The following is a 23472-nucleotide window of genomic DNA, read 5'->3' on the forward strand; positions in this document are numbered from 1 at the left end:
ACAGAGTAGGGATTTGGGTTGGAAAAATCGCAGGGCTGGTTAGTTTTCTGCGGCCTGGTCCTCACTGCTCCCTTGCCTAAGAAAAGCCCTCTCTTTTCCCACATTCGGTGAAGGATTCACTAGGTGCGTCACCTTTTTCCTATACCCGAGGCTAGGGCAGATCCTTCTAGCGGCTACATAACGAAATCCCTTAATCCTTCCCCGCCCCCACGTCGCGGGAATTCCGAGATCTGGGCGGGCCTTCTACTAGTTGATCTAAGAAACAGAGATTGGAGAATACGGCCGCCAATCAGACTTCCCAGATACCCGGATGTGAAGCTGTGCGTGATACAAAGACGAGTTTCCACCCAGCGCTTCGTCAGGTACAGTGACCAATAAGCACTTCTCAGATGATAAGTGACAGGAAACGTAGCCATTTGCAAACTAGTGTCTCCCACGCATGTGGAAATTCTCCTGCAGAGTCTAACCCACTACTGATTGTGATTGGGCAGCATTGTGAAGAACAGTAGAACTGTCTAATTAGAAGCGGGAGCGAGAAAAGTCGCAACCAATAGCAGGATTCTCGGGAGCGGGGCGGGGGCTAGGCCTTCGCCTCGGCGGCAGAGGAGGCTCGGGGGCCATTTTGTGAAGAGACGAAGACTGAGCGGTTGCGGCCGCGTTGTCGACCTCGAGCAGCAGTTGGCTTCTCCACGTAGAACTCGGGAGTAGGAGATTCAGAATCGAATCCCTTCTCCCTCCCCCCTCCTGGTAAGTGGAGGGGGCGGAAGCTGGGCTGGCGCTGGGTTCCTCCGGGAGCGTGAAGGGGTGTGGGAGAGAAGACGAGGGAACCCTACCCTCGGTAGAGTAACTAGGCCTCCGTTTATTCAGTTTGCGTTGGGCCATTAGGTTTTATACAGGACAGAGTTTTATAGGCCTCAGCCCTTGCGTAGATTTAACCTGGTGTCCTCTGGGCCACGATCGGCGGGGGAAATGTCCTTTTTCTTTTTCGCTCTTTCTGTGTTAACGGCTGCTTCCTTTCATTTTCTACGACCATGAGGACTCCAGGAGAGATAAAGGGAAGATCGAGATGCTCAGATGCTCCTTAATACAGTTGAAGTTCCTGTAGTGTCGATGCCTCGTGTTAAATTTAAAAATTGGGCGGGGGATGGGTAAGGGTTACCAAGTAAATCTTGTACCGCAAGCCTTTTAGATCCTGGAGCGTACCGCAGGGCATGAGTAGTAAATATAACAATAGATTTAACGTTTTGCCGATTACTCTTTATTTTACACTTCTCTGAGCAATGGCGGGCCTCGAAGTAGTTATTCTCAATTCTATTTTTTTTAATTGTGATCATTTACATATTAACAGTAATAATTAAAGCTGGCTTTTTATCTGCAGGTTACAAATCACTTGAAATATATAAGTTAGTGGAACTTTGCTTGAGGTAGGTACTGCTATCTTTCTCAGACAGAAACTGAGACTCTTAGAGTGTCGGTTACTAGGACCATATTAAATCAGTAGCGGAACTACTAAGGAATTTGACCACTAGGTTGGTTAGTCAAGTGCCTTTACCTACTATTGGAATAGTAGGTATTAGAAGTACTATATTTGAATTTTTCAAGAACCGAATTACAGCAACCGCTAGCGGTAATTGGAAATTTCCAAACTGCGCTTGGAGAAAATAACTTAATTATGGGAACTGCAGTTGTTAATTAATGTAACAGTGTAAGAGAAACTTAAAATTTGATATTCACAATAATTCTGGCATTTTTCCAAAATATCTAAACTTTGGTAAAAATGTGTACATATTTTTTATTAAGAAACTATTATAATGCTTAATCTTTAAGTCCAGAAATTTACTAAAAATGTTGACTAAGTTTATAAAAATTACATAGGTTTTTTATCTAAGTAGTATCACATTCACTTAACCAAGAAATCACTTTTTTTTCCTTCAAATTCTGGGAAGGGGAAGATTAATTGATTTTATTTTTCATAATGTGTTACTCTCACAAAAACTATTATTAAGCAAAATTTAAACCAAAACTGCAGGGTAAATTCATCTCAGGAAACAGAAGGTAAATGTACTTTTATCAGGAATAGTGATGCATTTGTGTTAATTCCCTCACTATGTAGATACTGTAAAAGGGTTTGGAAGCATTGCCCTTTAAAAATGTAAACATGTATATTATTAAATGGGCTTAAAACTAAAGTTTATCACTGCAGAACTGTTAGAAATGAGATAAGGGTAGTGATTGTTTAAGTAACAACCGTAATATTGTTGGCAGATAAAGAGAAATGTAAAGAATTAATATTTAATAACAGTTATTGATAAGAATTGAAATTAATTCAGGGGCTCTTTTCTTGCTTTGAGGTGTTAGAAATACGGGGTTTCTTAGGATCAGCATGTACCAAGGAAACAATTATTTTGAGTTTGATATCCAGCTGGAAAGATTTGGCCCCAGAATTAATGTTTGAAACAATTTTAGATGTGTTTTTAGATACATAGGATTTAGTAGCATTTTCACATGGCTAAAGAGGAAGAGTTTAAGAAGGAATTCTAAGTTGCAGGTCTCCTGACCTTGTGTTTTCCCATGCCCGTAGCACTGGAGTGCTTGGTGGTTTTGCTATTCCTTCTGTAGAAAATTTAAACATTCCTTATATTTGTGATGAGGTCTTCAGTGGGTTTCATATAGCGTGTGACTTTGTTGAATGGGACTGCTGTAAGAACAAGGTATAAATCTGAAGTAGTTAATTATTTTAATATTAAAGATTATATTAAGTAGTCATTGTCTAAGGTATTAATTGGGGAGTGATAGAGATTAAGAGAACTAGACTTTATTCTCTGTATCCACCCTCTTTATTGTGTTAGGCAAATAATTTAAACCTTAGGGATTTCAGTTTTGTACTTAGAAGAAGGGGGCTTAAACTAAGATCTTCCGTATTTTCACCTCTGATTTCTACTCAAGTCATTTGTTGTCAGAAGTCTGAAGTGTTCAGAAAGTTTTATTATTAAAAGCAGTTTTTGTATATTAGTAACTTTTCTACTTTAACTCTTTTTTTGTCTACTTCTGAAGTAGTTTTGTTTGGAGGGCATTACTCATACTTAGCATGTATACTACAGCTCTTTGGGATCAGGGAAGTAGATGATTTTGTACATATTAGATATATTAGGGAATTGACTGGTGAGATCTAGTACTATTAGATATTAGATATAGCATAACTGTGTGTATTCTCTTAGATATTAGAAAGTTAAGGTTTGTTAAGGGGAAAAAGATCAGTTTTTTAATTCTTTTGGTGTATTTACTATGATAGGTTATGATCTTGGATTTATTTTGCCAGGGGATAGAGGTTCCCCATTAAGTTCGCCGTGTTAACTGACCTTAGAATTAACAAGGGGAATAGTGGGAAGTAGATTGCAGTGCTCTCCACCACTAGGGTTTCTAATTAGGCTTGGTGTAGGCCCTGACAATTTGCATTTCTAATAGGTGCCACTTGGTGTTGTTTGGCAACCCTCACTTTGAGAATAGTCTTTTAGAAGAAAGGTTGCAAATCTCCCAGAGGTTAGACAAAGTATTATCTAGGTATAATTACGCCCTAAAGGGTTTTTTTTTTTGTTTCGTTTTGTTTTCTTGAATGAGTTGCTAGCGCATCAGTTCAACATAACATTTTGGAAGACTTTCAGAATTGTGAATGCTTCTTTTCATATTAACTTAATAAGCTTAGGTCTTGTGACATACATGCAGTGGATTTATTTGTAAATGAGCCACAATTTACTTAACATACTCTGAAAATTTTGAGTGCCAGGTTCAGGCTAGGACTCCAAGTAAGAAAATTGAGAAAGTTTCACCATAAACGTATATCACAAACACTGTTTTAGAGATCATATTCAAATGAGCGTACGTTTTCTACAACTTTTCTTTATAGTTTGTACAATTTTTTTAAAAAGATTTTATTTTTAAGTAATCTCCATACCCAGCGTGGGGCTTCATCCCACAGCGCTGAGATCAAGAGTCACATGCTCCTCTGACTGAGCCAGCCAGGCACCACTGTAGTTCATCCAATTTAACACATCAGTCCAAGTATGAAAGTAACTGCCTTGTCATGCCTAAACTGGTCTGCTACTTTGGAAAAATAGTTAAAATTTTAGAGGTTTAGTATCTGTTCTGTTGCTGTAGTCATTGATACATAATTGATGCAAGGAACACTTTTTAAAAGCTTATTTTAAAATGTTTAAGTTTTCTGACATCTGCCTGAATACTGAAATGTGAGGGCAACCAGTTCCTTATTTGCTCAGAAGACCTACAGTCTAATTGCAAATCTTACAGTCTGGTCATGTATGTTATTTTTTAATGTGGTGGTATATAGCAGATTCTTGGATTTCATATCTTGGAATTAGCTCTGTATACTAGCTTATAAACAGTGGGACCACAGAAACAAATTCCTCAGGGACCACAATTTATTTTTCGCCTGTTTTATGACATTAAATATTCAGTAGCTCTAATCTTTTCTTCATTTGTGGTTTTTCCATTGTCACTAAGTAGAATGATGAGCTCCTTATTATATATTGTTATGTGCTTCTTATTTAAAGCATCTTTCCCCTTTATGTAGAACCTATCAGATCTTTTTGTTCAGTCATTTACTAGTTTTGAGAATAGATGTCATCTCTAGTATGTATCTTCATGATAGACCATTCCCCCTTCATACTCTTGATATTTGACTTTTGCTCACTTCTTCATCTCTTTTGGCCTGGTTTTTCTATAATTTCTTTGCCCAAACTGCTGATTATCAAGATGATCATTTGATTGTAGATTTTTGTTTTTTAAGACCCTTTTGGGAATATAGACATATATTCAGTAAATTTTAGTCACCAACTGATAATTGAAGAATTGTGAAGACAGTCACTGGAGGAGGGGATGGTTCTGTAGAGGCTTTCCCACCCCAGTGTAATGTTATGCTTTACCAAAATGTGTTAGACGCAATGGACAGATGTTTCTGTCTTGGGGGTTTAGGGCACAACATTTCTGAGGAACTCTGACTCAATCTGTCCCTTCTCCTTTCACAGGGCAGCAAGGCGAACCCCATCCCTACTCACTGGAGCTCAGCTTTGATTTTTAACCTCCCTTCCCCACCCTTCCAGAACACACACATTCCCATTCCAAAACTGATTTTATAAAGACATTTTAAATATAATGATGCAACTTGGTGTGCACTACGGCAAATTTACAGGTGTTTTTTTTTTAATTGTTTCCAAAAACGGGCCTTGGATTATAATGTAATTTTTAAAATTTCTATTTCTATTTTTTCTGCAGCAGTTGGGTTAGAGGAGGAGGAGCCTTTTAGCCTCTCATAAACTGACCTCTCTACTTCCTCGTGTATTTTTAAGATTGATTGATGATGTGGAAAGGGCTTTGCTTGTCTGCTACTGAGAACTTTACCCTTGCGGTTTTTGTGGAAACTGCTTTTGGAAAAAGAAAAGAAAATTGAACTTTACTGACTTAACATTTTTGCACCTCCCGTTTTTCTAATCTGGGCTATTTTTATTTTTGTTTTTTTACAGTGAGATTTTTTTGATCTTCAGCTACAGTAAGTTATTCCAATTTTTTTTTTACATTTTTCCTGACTTTCCGCTGATTTCCTTTTTATTGTTGTTACTAGTTACTATTATTATTTATTATTATTATACTTATGATGGTGATGATGATGATGATAATGACACTGATGATTTTTAACCGGATTAAAATCGAGTTTTTCTGAATGTTCGTAAGAATATCTCCGGCCTCCTGATTGACTTTGGAGTTTTACATCTTGGGAGAGAAAGTGAAGGCATTAGCATTTTTAAGTAGATTGATCACATAAACCTTTTCTCTCCCAACCCCACCCTTGCCCTCATCCCCTTCCCCACGCTTGAAAGAATTTTACTGGCTGTTAAGTCTGTGACCTTATTTTTCCTGATCTTTAACTTAACTGTTTTAGAGCATCTCTGGACGTCTGTATTTTTAATTTTTTATTTTTGTTTTTTTTATTTTTAATCTTTCATTTGTTAAATTTTTAAACTGTGCTGCAATAAAATGTGTGTGGTACTACTTAACACCTATAATAGTGATGGCATTTTCCCAGAAAGCCATCTCCTCCTGTTTCCCTTGAAATCCCTTCCTGCTTTTCCTGTACACTACTACCCCTCACAAACCACAAGCTGCAGCAACATGGATGCCCAGCCTGGAACAGCAGCAGCCAGGATGACCTGGAGCCAGGGGGGCCTTCGGAACAGATGCACACCCTTCCTGGGTGATGGTAAGAGGTGTGAGGTCCACTTGGTTTCATTGCAAAGACTAGGAAATACACCCCTTTTAAGTCTAGTTGATACGGTGTAGGTGATAGCTTCTGGAAATGTTTAGGTTGAGATTTTTGTGTGTCTCAGGTGTTTCCCTAGGGATGCCACCTCAGTTTTTTGTAAAATATAATGGAATTACGAGTTTGTAATTAACTGAGAAATTTTGGTAATTGGAAAGAGCAGCTGAAGTTTACATTTATTTTAGAATGAAAATGGTTTGTTTTAATTAGCAACAAGACAAGAGACGAGCATATTACATGGTTTTTTTTTAGATTATTGCAAATTAGTAGTGATGTCATTCAGAGTAATCTTGTTTGTATTGTGGATTGTATTCTATTTAGACTGTTCTTAAATGAAAATTAACGTGAATCAAACCATAGGAAACATCCGGTAATAGTAAATACTATCTCACTGGGAGGTGTGTGTTTTTCTGTTTTTTGTTTTTTTGTTTAAGGATAGCTAGGCTTTTTAATCTCAGGAAGTGAAATCTAATATGTATCCAAATCAGGAAAGATTTGAGGTTGACCTCTCTCAATGATGACTTGTGGCCCAGCTAAATGTTGGGGAACCTGGTGTGTTCCCAAGAGTACTAGTAAGGAATGAGTACCTAAAGACTCAAGAATTCTAGCAACATCTAGTATTTTACTGACAATAGTGAAATATTTTGATATAACTCACTTCAGAGTTGCCATAGTATATTTCGAAGTGAGGTTTAAAATGATTTTTAAATGCATTGAATGCTGTGTGGCACTAGGGTCATTAACATACTTACCTTGCTGGTACTAAAAGAATAAAATCCTATTAAAGTGAACACTGAAGGCATTCTCAAAGTAAACCAGAAAGGGAGAAAGCTCTAAACTGTCTTGAGGTTATATGGAAGAGGAATGGAATTTTTTTTAATGGGTCCAAGTATTGTTGATAGCCTTTACTCTATGAAAGTTATTTTTACCTGTCACTCTCTGTCTTTGTCATTGTGTGGTTGCTGTTCACTGTACACCCTTTCTTGTTCGTTTTGCAGATTTCTCTTGTGGGTCATGTTCTAGTTTGGGGAGATACCAAAAGGTATAGTTCTTAAGGGACTCAAGAACTTGTGAGGGAAACATGAATGAAATGTCACCATGTGATTAAGAGGTAAACGTAAATTCTATAGAAGCATGCAAAAATGAGTACCCCATTGACTCCTAAAAGGTCAGGAAATCGGTCTTTTTAAAAATATTTTTAAAAAATGTTTATCTTAGAGTATGCAAGCAGGGGAGGGGCAAAGAGAGGGCCACAGAATCTGAAGCGGGCTCTTACCTGATAGATAGCAGGGAGCCCAATGTGGGGCTCAAAACCACAAACCACAAACCATGAGCTCATGACCTGAGCCAAAGTTGGATGCTCAACCAATCTGAGCCACCCAGGTGTCCTGGTCAGGAAATGCTTCTAAGAGAAGGAACTGAACTGAACCTTAGAATTAACTCCAGATTATAAAAATTTTACTGCCTGCCAAGGAGTTTTTATTTTATCTAAAAACCATTAGTGAGCTATTGAAAGATTTTCAACCGTGGGGTGTGATCAGATTTTAATTTTAGAAATGTCATTCCAGTATTGTGGAAATGGCTTAGAGGAGAATGAGATTCGAAGTAGGTGGTAAGCAAGATAATTAAAATACACAAAAATCAAACTGGGATTAGAGAGCTGAAAGTTTAGGAGGATTTGGTGGTGGTTGTGATAATGAGGAGCAAGGAATTCAGCATGACTACCAAGTTTCTGGCATAACTCCTAGGATAGATGTTGGGTAAACAAAAGGAGCAGTAAGAGTAGTAGAAAACAATTTAAACACTGGTTTTTGAGGTGTTCCTGGAAGATTCAGGTAAACATTTGAGTGCCTATTCTGAAAATCCTGGTTAGGCTGGGGCATATAGGGATGAACAAAACCTATTGTCCCTTGCTCTCTTTGGTAATATAGATCATTGCACACTTTGTAATCTAGAAGGAAAAGAACAGAATGAGATGAGAGGAAGAGAACCAAATTTAGAATATGGAAGTGGGAGGCTGCTGCCAGTGAAGAGATCTTAAAGGAATTAATGTTGAAATTAAGATCTGGAAGTGGGTTTTCCTACCTGAAAGCACAGAATAATGGGAGCAAAAACTTGGCTTTAGAGCAATAAGTACTACTGGAGAATAGTCTCAAATTCATAGAATAAGAGACAAAGTTGAAAAGACAGGCAAGTACCAAGCATAGCATATAGGTCCTTTTATGGCCACATTTAACACCAAGATTATCTTGGGAACAAAAGGAGTCTTTTGAAGGAACTGGAGAATGCTGAGATGTATTTCTTTGGAATTTCCTTCTGGCTATTGAAGGGGGAATGTAAGTAATGGACAAAGTTCAGAGAAGACAGTAAATTGGAATACTTTATCAGAGTGGTCACAATCTTGTTAATCTCTTAAAAAAGCACATAATCCTACTTGCCCAAGGTTTTCAAATTATATTTGGGGGGCCTATATTAATGAGCAGATATAAATAGTTTGAAGAGGGCAGGTTGATCAGATTCTAGGAAATACTGGTCACTTCTGACAGCTCCCTTGGGTTAGATCTGATAGGATCCCTTTTCTATTTGAAAGGAAAACTGAAGTAGACCCTCAATTTTTCCTTTTGGAAGTAATAATATGGACACTTTACCATCAGTGTTAAAGTCCTTATAACTTTTTTTAATAATTTATTTTAGAGGGGGAGAGGGCAAAGAGAGAATCTTAAACAGGCTCCACGCTCAGCACAGAGGAGGGCTAGATCCTATGACCTTGGGGTCACAACCCAAGCCAAAATCAAGAGTGAGATGCCCAACCGCCTGAGCCTCCCAGGCACCCTTGTCTGAACTTTTTTTAATCATCATCTTTGTATAAGTAGTAGTATTCACATTTTGGAGATGGGAATATTGAAGCACAGAATTTTAAAAATTTGCCCAAAGTTAGACAAGGTAAATGGTGACACATGGATTCAACTCAGGCAGTTAGGCCTACAGAATTCAACTCTTACACTAGGTTGACTGTTCTTTACTTGACGTATTGAAGAATTTCTGAAAAAGAAATCTTGGGTAAAAGTTACTGCCCCCCCAAAATTGTTTTGGAACTCCATTTTTTTAAAGACTTTTGAACTAAATATATATTTTGATGTTTATATCACTTTAAATGGCATAATGAAGTGTCTCTAGGTAATGAATTATTTAGGTAGATGTAGCTTTGTGGTATAATTTTATGAAATAGTTGGATGTGACAGTATTCTTTTGAGGACATAAATACATTCCAAAAGTGAGTTTTAGTCAAATAATTTATGGTTTAAAAAAATACACATCCTAGGGGGTGTGTTGCCAAATTCAGTCTTTCTTCAGACCTCATTACATTTGACCAGTTGGTATGATTTAACCAGTGCAGCCACTTTCCCCCTTGAAACATTTTTTATGTAGCTTCCAGGTTTTTCTGTTTCTGGCTTTTTTTCCCCTCTCACTTGGCTGGAGTGCTCTGTGGTTCAGTCCTTCCACTATTCCTTTTTACTCACCTTCCCTGGGTCATTTCATTTCATTCAGATGATTTTATGTACCATTTATGAGCTAATGATTCCCATGCTTCCATCACCAGCCTAGGCTTCTTTTGAATTACTTGCCAATCTAATTACCTAGCTGACTACTCCCTTTAAGTGTATCAACTTAGAAGTCCAAAACTGGGTACTTGTTATTCTCTCAAACCCGTGTAGCCTGTTTCAGTTAGTGAAACTCCAGTTCTTATGTCATTTAGGTCAGATGTTGGTTAGCCATCCTTACCTTTTTACTCTCATACCTCACCTTAGGTCTTGTGGAGTAGCCTGTCAGTACTTCCTTTAAAATAACAAGAACTGACCCATACTGCCATGGCTTGGTCCAGTTTCAAGCTGCCATTGTCTTGTGCACAACTGGAATAGGTTTAGGTTTTTTTGCCCCTCCCACCAGTGTGTGATAGCTACATTGATCCTGCTGAAATGTAATGCTTGAATAAATACCTGAAGGAGTTTCTTGAAACTCAACTAATAGCTCCTTATTTTCAGCATTAAAATTTCACTGTGATTTAACATGATCTGTTTTGTCCCTCTTTAATAATATTCTTACAGTATACTCTGTTCTAGCCACATTGCCTCCTTAATGAGTCTTAAACACACTAGATGATCCTATCTCTGAGCCTTTCCTTGAAATTTTCTTCCCCAGACATTCCTAAGATTAGGTTCCTCACTTAACTCAAAGGTCATCTCACTGATGTTTTCCCTTTCTTGGCCCTTCAAACATTTCTCCCCACTAAATACTCTAGCACTTTTCATCAGAACACGTATTAAGAACTTTATCTTCTATGTAAAGGTATGAGAGAAATAACCTGGAAAACAACATTTGTGTAAAACAACATTGATTACCTCTGGGGTGGAGAAGGATTTAGGGTTTGAAGACTGAGAAGTATAATGAGCAACACAATACTTTCTAATTTAAAAACTTAAAACTCCTTTTGTAGAAATACTTAAACTTAAGATTCTGTGACTGGGTGTAAATAGGTATGGCTTATGGTAGAGGGTGAGTAAGCAGTCCTGTAGTTGAGAACGCAGTTTTAAAATAGGTTTGGCTGGAAGCACGTGGGTGGCTCATTCATTTAAGTGACTTTGGCTCAGGTTATGATCTCCTGTGGTTCACCAGTCTGAGCCCCTTGAGCCCCGCATGAGTGCTTAGAGCCTGGAGCCTGCTTCAGATTTCTCTGTCTCCCTGTCTCTCTGCCACTCCCCTGCTTGCACTGTGTCTCTCAAAAATAAATAAATGAGGGCACCTGGTGGCTCAGTCGGTTAAGTGTCTAACTTTGGCTCAGGTCATGATCTCCCAGTTTGTGGGTTCGAGCCCTGCATCGGGCTCTGTGCTGACAGCTAGCTCAGAATCTGGAGCCTGTTTTCAGATTCTGTGTCTGTTTCTCTGACTCTCCCCTGCTCATGCTGTCTCTCTCTTAAATAAATAAAACCTAAAAAAGAATTTTTTTTTAAATAAATGAACATTAGAATAAAAATTTTTTAAAAAATAGGTTTGGGTGTGGTGGAATGAGTCCTCATTTGAGAGCATGAGTTGTTGTATTTCCTGCAATGGGGCTATAGACAACATTTGGAAGAATTTTATCATTTTTTTAAAAGTTACTCTCTGGGAGTGTGCACACCTAGGCTTTTCAGCAAGTCATGTCATACATACAGCACATACGATTCAAATAGAAAAAAAAATCTTTTGCTTCATGACAGTATAATATTAACAAAAATTAGATAACAGTCTAAATTTTAATAGCTACATACCTGCCTACTTGAACAATATTTTACATAAATAGAATTCTGTTTGGGGCACTTAGGTTGTTCCCATTTTTTCCTTTTTATACAGAATTGAACAGTATTAAAACTAAAATTTTATAAATGTCTTTCATTCTTAGATATATGTATGTGTATATTTGGTGTTTTTAATTTTGTGGAAAATTCCTGAACTTACATAAAAAAGGGGTATAATCAATTTCTATGAACTTGATTCAGTTTTAACGGTCCTTGGGTAATCTTGTTTCACCTATACCTGCATCTTTTCCCTCTGCTTCATGTCGATTTTAAAGTAAATTAAGGATAATTGTCTTTTGCTTGGTCTTTTCTGGACTCAGAGAAGTTCTTTTATTAAAGTTTTTTGTTTTTAATTTGAGAGAATCTTGGTATGGTTATTCTCATAAGTGATAAAATTGACTTCAGGGTAACAAAACATGGTCATCTTACTGTCAGTTTTCAAATTTAGGTGTAATCCTATGTTTTGGCTGCTTAAGTCTGAGTGATGGAGAATGTTTTAGTAACTTTAAGTGAGATTTCCTTATAAAAAAATTTAAGATTTTATGACAAATATTTTCATTAGTTTGACAAACGCGTTTAGTAACAGCCTGACTTCAGTGGACTTATTTATAGTCTGTTACATTGAGTGACTTTGATTATGTGTATGTATTACTGTATAAAAATTAATATATTTGACAGCTCAGTGCTTTCCCAGATCCCACAGGGCTGTAACCTAGAAAACAGGCACAGTGTTGGTAAATAGTGAAAAATTGTGATTTTCCAAACACCTGTCTCCATAGTAGACATTAAAAGGTATATTTTGGGGGTGCCAGGGTGGCTCAGTTGGTTCACCATCCGATTCTTGATTTTGGCTCAGGTCATGATCCCAGAGTTTTGGGATTGAGAGCCCTGTGTTGGCCTCCTCACTGAGCATGAAGCCCACTTAGGATTTTCTCTCTCTCTCTCCCCCCCCCTCCCCACATGCTTTTTCTGTTTCTCTCTAAAAAAAAAAAAAAAAAAAAAGTAAAATAGTGTAAGTTTTATAACTAAAAAATACTTTGTTGTAACTCAGTGCAAGATAAAAAGGAAATGAAATCTTGTGAATAAGGATCATTGGCCCTTTCTGTTTGCTATTTAGAATATGGTCTGTGCTCCAGCAACAACATCATCATCATCATCATTATCATCATCATCATCACCTTCATCATAATCTGGAAGTTTCATAGAAAATACAGAATTTCATGGCCCTATTCCTAGAACGGATGGGCACATCAAAGAAAAGCACTGGTCTAGACTGCTTGCACTCCCTTTTTTATTGCTTACTTGTAATGTAGACATTTTGATGGGCATTGTGGCAAGAGTGTTTTTTGGTGTTTGAGGGGAAGTTGGGGATCATGGTATGTGAATTTGCAATAATACAATATAAAAAAGTAACCATTTTCTGTGTAAAACTTGAAATAATGACTCAAATTATAAATAGGATTAAGATTCAAGTAATTTCAAAGGGGTAGACTGTATAAACGGTGATACCACTGACACTAAAAATGAGAACTGTTTCTTGGTAATAGCTGAAAGGAGAAATATTTGAAAAACAATTTTGCAGATCAGTGTGGATCTGTGATTATAATACTTATGAACGTTTTTACCTATTCCCTCCCTAATTTTCAAAGAAAATACTCAAACGTACAAAACAATACGATTGATTTATATATACTTTCCATCTAGATTACTATGTTGCCATTTTGAGTGTTATTTACTGAACTACTTAAAGGAAATTGCTGATTTAAGACAGAGCCCTAATATTTAAACCATGAATCTCAAGTATAAAGATAATGTTCTCTTGGTCGTCAGGGGTTTATGTGCACCTTAACCATTTTGTCACTGTTGTTCACATAGGTTTTGAGTTATACCAGAAATAATAAATACTTCCTGTATGGATTTAAAATTATTTTTATATATTGCATGTGTTCTTGATGTTTTAGTTCCCAGTCAAGGTTTATTGACCTTACTGAAGTAATTATGAAATGTTGATCTTTTCCTTTGAAAAGCATTTTTCTACATACTCCTAATACTTGCTTGATACTTGTAGATTTGGGAACCTCTTTTTTTTTTTTTTGAAATGGCTTGAGACATTCGCAGAGTGGTACCTGGGTGGCTCAGTTAAATGTCCAACTTCAGCTCAGGTCATGAACTGAGCTGTGAGTTTGAGCTCTGTGTCAGACTCTATGCTTACAGCTCATAGCCTGGAGCCTGTTTCAAATTCTGTGTCTCCCTCTGTATCTGTTCCTCTCCCACTGACACTCTGTCTCTGGCTCTCAAGAATAAAGAAAGATTTAAAAAAAAATTTTTAAAGCACTCCCAGAATGAATAGATGCTTGTTGAAGGGGAGTTTTGCTATATAGACGTTAGTCTAGTTAAGAATATGATAGGTTTGGGGGGCACCTGGGCGGCTCAGTCAGTTAAGTGTCCAACTTCAGCTCATGGTCATGATCTCACAGTTTGTGGGTTCAAGCCCTGCGTTGGGCTCTGTGCTGACACGCTCAGAGCCTGGAGCTTGCTTTGGATTCTGTGTCTCCCTCTCTCTTTCTGGTCCTCCCCCAATAATTCATGCTCTTTCTCAAAAAATAAATGGAAAAAAAAAAACATTAAAAAAAGAACAGTATGCTATGCTTGTAAAGTGCTGGGGTTTTCTTTTTAAATAATCTCTGCATCTAGCATGGGGCTTGAATCAACAACTCTTTAACAAGAGTCACATGCTCTACTCACTGAGCCAGCCAGGCACTACCTTATTTCGTTAAATCTGATGTAACACTGAAACTGATGGATGCTATTTAATAATGGCAGCAGTTGATTATGAAGATTGAGATGTGGAGAGAAGTATCTATATGTTGGGACTACTAATGAGATACCTTGAATTTGTGAAACACAATATCCAACCAAAAATTTGGTTGAGAGATGCCCAATTTTAAAAATTGTATATGGTTTTGAATTGCTCTTTGCGAAAGGGAAGCACTCGACCATTACAACTTCCATTTGGTGGGTAGGATGGTTTATAGAAATCTTTGCTTGTTCTAGGCCATGCTGTGCATTGTATCCTTAAATTGCAAGGTAGCAATAATCTATCTTTGCAGAATGAAAAATTATGAAAGCATCATGGTTGTTTAAAAATTAAGGAAAAAGTACTTACAAACTTCACAGTATTACTATATCCTGAGATGTCTAACACTTCATAATTTAGATAATTTGTGCAGTTGATCCTTAAACAATACAGGTTTGGATTGTATGAGTCGACCTATGTGGATTTTTAAAAATACGCAGTGCTGTAAGTATATTTTTCTTAGGATTTTAGTAGTTTTTAAATTTTTCTTATTTCTAGAAACAGCATGTGAGCAGGGGATGGGGAGAGGGAGAGAGAATCTTAATCTAATGCAAGGCTGGATCTCAAAACCAAGAGATCATAACCTGAGCTGAAATCAGGCTTAACAGACTGAGTCATCCAGGTGCCCTTCTTTATTATAAGAATGCAGTATATAACACATGCACGAAATACATGTTAATCATCTTATGGATAAGGCTTTCAGTCAGCAATTTTTGAGGAGTCCAGTTAGGTGTGGATTTTTTCTTATACAGTGGGGACGCTGGTGCCCCTTGCCTCCTCTGTTGTTCAAGGAACAACTGTATGTCTTGTGTGCTCCTTAATGGCTTGGACAGACATCTCTTGATGTCAGTACATTGTCATTTTAAATAATTGTTGCTGCTTGTATTAATTGGATTGGTGTACTGAAATTCATTTTGCCAGTCCTATATTGTCATGTACTTATTTTCTAATTTTTTACTATAAATAGGTCCAAATCCTTATTTGCTTCAGATGAGTTCTCAGAAGTGAGATTGAGCAAAGAATATGCACAGCAGGTTTAAGGCTTTTGATAAGTCCCATTGTCCTCTGAAAATATGGAACCAAATCATAGAGAAAATGTATAAAAATGACCATTTCAAGATTAAAATGTTTTTCCTCTTTTGTAAATGAAATATGGTAATTGGTTTAATTTATGTTTTCATTATAATGGTGTTTAATTTTAAAAATCTTCACAAACTTTTAGTATTACTAGTCATTTGTTTGTGTCCTTGGCCCATGTTTTTCTTTGTTGGTATTTGCCAATAATAGTAAATGATGCAGTAGTTAGCGGCAGCTGCAGCATCAACACTTGTTATGTGCCAAGCACCATGTCAAGGTTTTCTGTACTTAATGCCTCCTACCTCACCTATGAGACTAATACTCATTTTTCTGCTGAATGATCTGATTTTGGGAGGAATTGGCATCTCAGAAGGGTAGTATACACTATTCATAGGGGTTGACCTCGAAATCTAAACAAGTCTGACCCTAAAATCCCAATCCTCCAGTTTGGTTAAAAAATTTTTTTGAAAACCGGGTTTACTTAAATTTTTTATTTGTAATTTTTTAAGTTACTGATGCAGGTCCTGCTCAAAACTAACCATGATACGTTTAGGAAAACTAAATCATGTAATGCAGGATAGAAAAAATATGCAGAAGCACTTGTCAGTTGAGATTGCCTTTTGCTGGTCATTGGTTTAAAACTAATAATGTAACATAAAAAAACTTTGCTATTGAAGGAAAATTGTGTTAATCTTATTAAACTTCTTTAAATAATTTGGGGAAGACCCATTGGTATATTGAACAAATCAGGGATGATATGTAATTAAAAGAGATTGTTAATATTTTAATACTTAACAAAGTCAGCATCTGAAACTTCAGGCTGGAACGAGGGGCAGTGAACTAGGTCTAAAGAGGATGAAATGGTATTTGAAGTGTAAAACCCTATACTAGATGTAAAGAGATCCAACACTGTAATTGTCCAAATAGGAAGTTAGCATTATATTAATAAGAATTAGAGGTTTTAACTTCATGAATTCTGCATATGTTGACAATACAAAAGTTACCAGAAACAATAGCATCTGGGTAGCATTCAGAGTGTGTTCCATTCTTCATAGAACAACGAAATTTGGACTGCTACTGTCTTTAAAGGGACATTGACAGATTAAATTGTATTTGTTGTATGGGACCTTTTCTTATTTTCATAGAGGGTAAGGATAGGGAACAGTTTAAATAAGATGATTTATGTTAAAGAAGAAAATTTTAATGCTAAGGAAGAGACCATAAATGAAAGAGGGAACCAAAGAAATTAGTTAAAAGACGACTAAGTGTTAAAATTGAGTATTTGAAAGTTATGAAATCCTTGACTTTGGCAGTTTAAGAAGCTAGATTATTAGTGAGCAAGGATGTTGTTATAAGGGGATTTTAACATTCTCTGAATAATTGTGAGGCTGTTGAGCTACATGATTTAGTTTTTTTATCTTAGAGATTCTGGGAATATTTTTAAAACCTTCAGTTTAAAATTTTTTGTTGCATTACATTACCTAAAGACAGGAACAATCTTTTATTATAAAAATGCTTATATTAAGATTTGAAGAAAACATGTAAAGAAAATACTTAAAGCATCAGTACTCAAAGATAACCACTTAATATTTTGCTATTTTGGTCCATTTTTCTGTCTCTGAGATAGAGGTACTTCTACACCTCTATATTTTTATGGTATATATTTTATATATTTATAGATTTTTATTAATGTGGAATTGTTACCATATGTAGTTTAAGAGGATTTATATTGTAAATGTTTTTCGCTTAGTTTTCTAGAACAAGTTTTTGTTGGGGTGTTAACTAATGTTTTTTGTTATAGGGATCTATAACAAAATTGACAGATGTCAACGTTTCTCATTTTCAATTCCAAATAAGATGACCTGAAATTAATTTAACGTTGTCAGTTCCTTAATCAATGCAAGTATATAGTCTCCCTATTGCTTGGCACTTAACCTTTGATTAAGAATTTTCAAAGGAACCTATAGAAATATGTAATGGTTTACTTAGTTATAGCAGAGGGAATGCCAGTGTCTCTTCATCCAATTCGATGATCGTTATTATATTAGCAACTCTAAGAAAAATACATTTTGCTATTTTCTTGGAACTTGTTGAAGTGTGTGACCTGGTATATATCATTTTCCCATTTGCCAAGAATAGCTTTAACAAACTTTGGAACAGGTTATATTCACCCATGTAAAATACACCATTCCTGTTTCAGCTTTCTTGTGCTTGTTCTGGTGGCTGCTGCCTAGATTACCATGTTTGTTCTCTATCTGTGGGGTTGTTGTTTTTTTTTTACCCCCTTGAATAATTTTAAAATTCTAGGCATGATACTTCGCTTAGGAACTTGAACATTGCTGCATCTCCTAAGAAGAAAGGTAACATATATCATCATATAATTATCAAACCAATAAAAAACATTACTATTTTCTTATGTACAGTCCATAACAAAATTCTCTAGTCAGCAAAAAATGTTCTCTATCCAGTCAAAGATCACACATTGCTTCCTCCAGTCTCCTCCCCCCCCCCCCCACAAATTGCATTCTTAATCTGGGAGAGTCCCTCCTTTCCCCTGGTTTGTGTGTATATATTTTTGAGGAGTGTCAGCTATATTGCTGTGTAATGTTTCTACAAACTTGAAATTGTTTCCCCATGTATAGGTTCAGATATTTTACCAAGAATATTGCATAGATGATGTGTTTGTTACAGCAGGAGGCATATGTCAGATCATTTGGTTTAAGTGGTGGCATTTAGCGCTCCATTGTAAAGGTACATTTTACTCTTTATAACTCGTATTCTTTTTGGTAATACTTTGAGATCAAGTAAATCCTATGTCTACTCAAGCTTTGGACAGTGATTTTAGCATACATCAATAGTTGTCTGAATCAGTTCTTAACACTGATATAATCTTTGCCACAGTTTCAAAAAGTATCTTTAAAATTTTTAATTTCAGCATGTTTTTCTTAAAACATTTATTTTAAATGATTTGTTTTGGATTTCCTGCGCTTTATTTTCTCTTTATACTTTCTGGGACTGTTGGCGTGTTTTGTGTTCAGGTTTTGACCATTGCATTTATAATTTTTTACATTTAAAGTGTGACCCATTTATAATTTATTTTGGTGTACTGAGTTTGTTTTTAGATGGCCACGTGCTACCATTTATTGAATTATCTATGTCTCCCTATAATTTAAAATATCTTGAGTATTCTCTTAGCTTAGAGTTTAGACATAGCAGTTAGATAGATTATCTAAAAATGGCCAGCATTGCTTTTTGTGACCTGGAAATGTCCTGAAAACAAAGTATACTGTTGTTTTTGTAGACACATGGACAGTTCATTGTTGGCCACAGGGAAATAATTGAATGTAATAAAGATAACAGAGAACAAAGAAGGGGGGCCAGATTGAGTAATGTAAGAGGGAACTGAAAGAGACCAGTGACTTCTAACGGGGCAAAATAGGAGTTTAGGATTGTTAAAAGAGGACAATTTCTGCAGATGATGATCTAATTAGAGAAAGTTATAGTATTGAAAAAAGAAACTTAGACAAAAAATTGTGAAAGGCGGTGTGAAATAGAAAATCTTTAGACCCCAGATTTAGTCATCTATTTTTAAAAATGCCAACTCATTGCTGCCATCTAGTGATACTCTGCTTTTCATATTCTTCAAAGAAAGATGGGAAATAACCTTAGTCATGTGGTAGTTGTATCTAATTAAATTTGATGTATAGGGTAGTTAATGGGTAATAAAATTAAAAGGCAGAGTTCTGAGGCAAGTTAGGGTTTTTTTTTGTTTTTGACATCTGATAAGGCATACAGATATTGTCTTTGACTTCTTTTTTTCTGGAGTAACATAGTATGATATGAGCAAGTATATATGTAATTGGTGTAGGTGTATAGGGTGAGCAGGTAGAGGATTGGCTGAGATCTTCAGTAGAAACCTTGTGGCTTGTGTACTTTCTGCTGATTTTTTTGTTTGTAGTAAATATGCCTAAATATTACTACTGTGATACTGAACACAGTCTGAATAAGTGGCACAGTTTTGTCAAGCATTTATCTTTCCAATCCTTTTCCACTAAAGATACAGTTCTAGTGTTCCAGACATAAAAGCAAGGGAGTTAAAGTCTTGGTTCCAGTTGTAAATTGATTTTGGCCCACCTCCCAACAAAGTCCAGGACCTTTATTAATAACCAAAGCTTTTGGACCATTTGAAACTCTCATATAAACATCAGAGTGCAATCTGCCTCTCCCCTTGTTGCCCCTCTTTTCCAGCAGAATTTACTTGACCTTTAATGTGACTTTGAGAGATGGAGTAGTTAAAACCTTTCCCAAAACATTTCCCAAACTTTTAGTTAGATTAGCAGTCCAAGTTAGGTTGGTCTCAAGAGGGCAAAGAGTAGGGTAGTGCAAACCTGAGAATGAACAGTTGAAATAAAATTTGACAGGTTTGTTTGCATTCCAAACAGATGAAGATTTTATTTATTTAGGATTTTTTATTTTAGCATGTAATTCAAATGGCAGGAGTGAATAGAAACATTTCTATACCCACAAGTCTTCTACATTTGTCCTTCACTGCCACTAAAATTTCTTGGATATATTGCTTCAGTATAAAGCCTCTGATCAGACATGTACATAGATCTTTTGGTGTAATAAAGCAATAAAGGTAACTGAGTAGTCCTAGTTTTTATTTACTTACCAGATAAAACACACCATAGATACTTTGATGGGATTAAAAACTATAAAGTGTGTAATATGGAAACATGTACACGTGCATCTGTGCCAGAGTTTTGACTGCTGCCACCCAAATAACAACCTTCAGGAAAATGTTCATTCTTTCCTTCCATTGTATTTACTGTGTTTGGTTTCTGCTTTTAAGGAAACTACATTTACTTTATCTTTAGCAGTTAATTACACAGGATGCCGAGTATCCATGGAACATTTTGAAACCAATTTTAGGAAAGAACTTTTTATTCTGTGTAACTTTAATTTACTTGGATGTTTGAGAAAAAATGAATTAGTCTTAAAATGAGTTGTGTGGGGCATCTGGCTGGCTCAGTAGGAAGAACATGCAACTCTTGATTTGATTTCTGGATTGTCAATTCGAGCCCCACATGATGTGTAGGGATTACTTACCTACCTACGTGCATGCATACATACATAAACCTAAAAAAAAAAAAAAAGCTGAAACTAATACAGCACTATGTGTTAACTAACTAGAAATAAAATAAAAACTTAAAAAAAAATGATTTTACTGGGGTGCCTGGGTGGCTTAGTCAGTTAAGCGTCCGACTTTCGCTTAGGTCATGATCTTGTGGTTCGTGGGTTCGAGCCCCGCGTCGGGCTCTGTGCTGACTGCCAGCTCAGATCCTGGAGCCTGTTTCAGAGTCTGTGACTCCCTCTCTCTCTGACCCTCCCCTGCTCACACTGTCTCTCTCTCTCTCCTAGAAATAAANCGCTTAGGTCATGATCTTGTGGTTCGTGGGTTCGAGCCCCGCGTCGGGCTCTGTGCTGACTGCCAGCTCAGAGCCTGGAGCCTATTTCAGAGTCTGTGGAGCCTATTTCAGAGTCTGTGTCTCCCTCTCTCTCTGACCCTCCCTCGCTCGCGCTCTCTCTCCGAGAAATATATAAAAAAAAAAAAAAAGAAAACTTTAAAAAAAACGATTTTACTGAGAACACTTTTTTAAAGTTTAATTTTGAGACACAGCACGAGTGGGGGAGGGTCAGAGAGACATTGAATCTGAAGCAGGCTCAAGACTCTGAGTTGTCAGCACAGAGCCCCATGTGGGGCTAGAACCCACAAGCTATGAGATGATGACCTGAGCTGAAGTCAGATGCCTAACCAACTGTGCCACCCAGCTGCCCCTCTTTGAGAAAACTTTAAGAATGTTCCTAGACTAATTTCATCTTTGAGGAACTATGGAACATTTAGAATGTGCCATAAACTACTGGTTGTCAGGAAAATGGAAGTAGTTGTGGAATTTATAAACTAGTTTAAGGAACTAGGCTGTGAAGGTCATAATATGGATTAAACAAAAGCAGAGTACCCATAGGATATTTTAAAATATTTATCTTTCCTAAGCATGTGATTTATATGTGAATAGTTTATATATGCTTCTTTTAACCATACAGTTGTATATACTGCTTTTTGACCTAAACATTTAATTGTAATTCCCACATTATTTAAAGTAGTTGCCAGGTAATTCTCTTCCTGTAAGGGTGGGTTTTTTTTGTTGAATCTCTAGACCCAGTGAGGGGCTCAGGCTCAACCCTGGGATCAAGAGTCACATGTTTTCCCAGACAAGCCAGCCAGGCACCCCTAAAGTAATGTGAAGATTATTCTAAAGACTGCAGTTGCTGGTATAAGAATACTGAGTTGTTAGAAATTAAAAATCTTGTACCAAAAGGCATGTGGACTGTAACAAGCTGTAGATATTTATAAGGTTAAAAACAGCAAAAGTTAACCTGTTTTTTCTGCACCTTGCTTTTAAACTTGAAATCTGATGTGTGTCTTTAAGACTATAGCATTTGGTTCTGATATTTAAGCTAGTCAGAGAAGTTCACTTATTTTTTTAAAAAACTAGGAGAGGTTGACTGTCCAGTGAGGAAAAATTACTCGAGTATAAACCTTTATGACCCATGATGTAGTCTCAAATATATTCATTTAGAGCTGTTCCATTTCTGTTAGTCTTTAATTCATTAGGAAGAAAAATCTCTAATTACTAAAGTCGATAAAATAGAACTCTGCCAACAAGATTTACACTTTGGAATGACATGTGACAATTCAGAAGTAAGTAAAAAACATTTTAGGAAATAAAATGTAAATTTTATACCCAGCAAAACTGAGTTACACGTATAGAGGCACAGTCCCGCTGTTATTACCATGTAAGAACTGGGAAACTATTCTAATGAATTCTGAGTAATAGATTAGACATAAACCTGAGATACCATAATTTTAAGACCTTAGAATTTAAGCATTAATGTCACTAAAATCCAGTGTCGTGTGTGTGTTGTGTGTGTTACTGTACTAAGAGTATGAAATCACAGGAAATCCATAGTGGGGAAACTTCAGGTTGAATACCCTGGGTTCTTCAAAGAATAAGTTTTAAGTTAAAGGGATGGGAGGGGAACTTAACCTAAAAGAGGCCATAAAAGACACATCAAGTTTGCTTTAATGAGTAAGAATATCCAGGGATATACACTAAGGGGATATAATTATTTTAAACAGAAAATGGTTAGCCACACCTCGGTGGCTAAGTCCCTTGAAAATCTGACTTTTGATCTCAGTTCAGGTTGTGAGTTTAAGCCCTGATTAGGGCTCTGTGCTGGGCTTGAAGCCTAGTTTAAAAAAAAAGTGGTAGTTAACTTTTGGAGGTTGGAAAGCGACTGAGAATGGAATGGGACAAATGGGGCTTCTTAGTTTTGAGATTTAATAGAGGCTCTGCAACCTTGATATTTTTACAATAGTACATTGTACTCACGCATGCTTTTCTTAGAATCGGTTCTCTTGGCTTTCAAGTAAATGGATATTTGGGGATTCTTCAATTTCTAAGTCTTTGTATTTCCCCCATGTGGGCTGTTGCATGGGGTATTGGCTTCCTGACCAGCCTGGCATTTTATCATTTTCACTGGGGTACCTTGACACTCAAGCTTAGTATCTAGTTGTTTTTATCTGGGGATTCAGAAAGATCAAAAATTACGCTGTTTGTGCTTTTTTCTGAGAATCTCCGTTTTCCCACCAGTAGTTTCTTTGCATTTAGGATATTGGCCATTACTCACACCCCCACCTCCCAACATGGATTTAATGGGTAAGGTACCTTGATCAGAGGTGAAATGTGAACTGAGATCATTTGGCTGTTTGTAAAATTTTGGGAAGTCTGTTCCCACTTCAATAAAATTTT

General features: G+C 36.5%; 1 protein-coding gene across 11 annotated transcripts in view; it reads left to right on the forward strand.

The window, feature by feature from the left end:
- The first annotated feature begins 605 nt into the window (after positions 1 to 605).
- HNRNPC (heterogeneous nuclear ribonucleoprotein C) overlaps positions 606 to 23472 on the forward strand; it is a 52741-nt gene continuing 29874 nt past the window's right edge. For 4 of the 11 annotated variants that reach the window (XM_039245123.1, XM_039245132.1, XM_039245133.1 and 1 more), the window contains exons 1-3: positions 606 to 747; positions 1379 to 1424; positions 5538 to 5563. The gene's annotated coding sequence lies outside the window, so the exon portion shown is untranslated. Of the gene's footprint in view, positions 748 to 1378; positions 1425 to 5042; positions 5207 to 5537; positions 5564 to 6025; positions 6279 to 23472 lie in introns of those variants that run through there. The other 7 variants (XM_039245126.1, XM_039245127.1, XM_039245128.1 and 4 more) reach the window with 7 other exon arrangements.

Source organism: Hyaena hyaena, unplaced genomic scaffold (genome assembly GCF_003009895.1).
Source record: "Hyaena hyaena isolate Hyena2069 unplaced genomic scaffold, ASM300989v1 scaffold_256, whole genome shotgun sequence".
Lineage (NCBI taxonomy): Eukaryota > Metazoa > Chordata > Mammalia > Carnivora > Hyaenidae > Hyaena > Hyaena hyaena.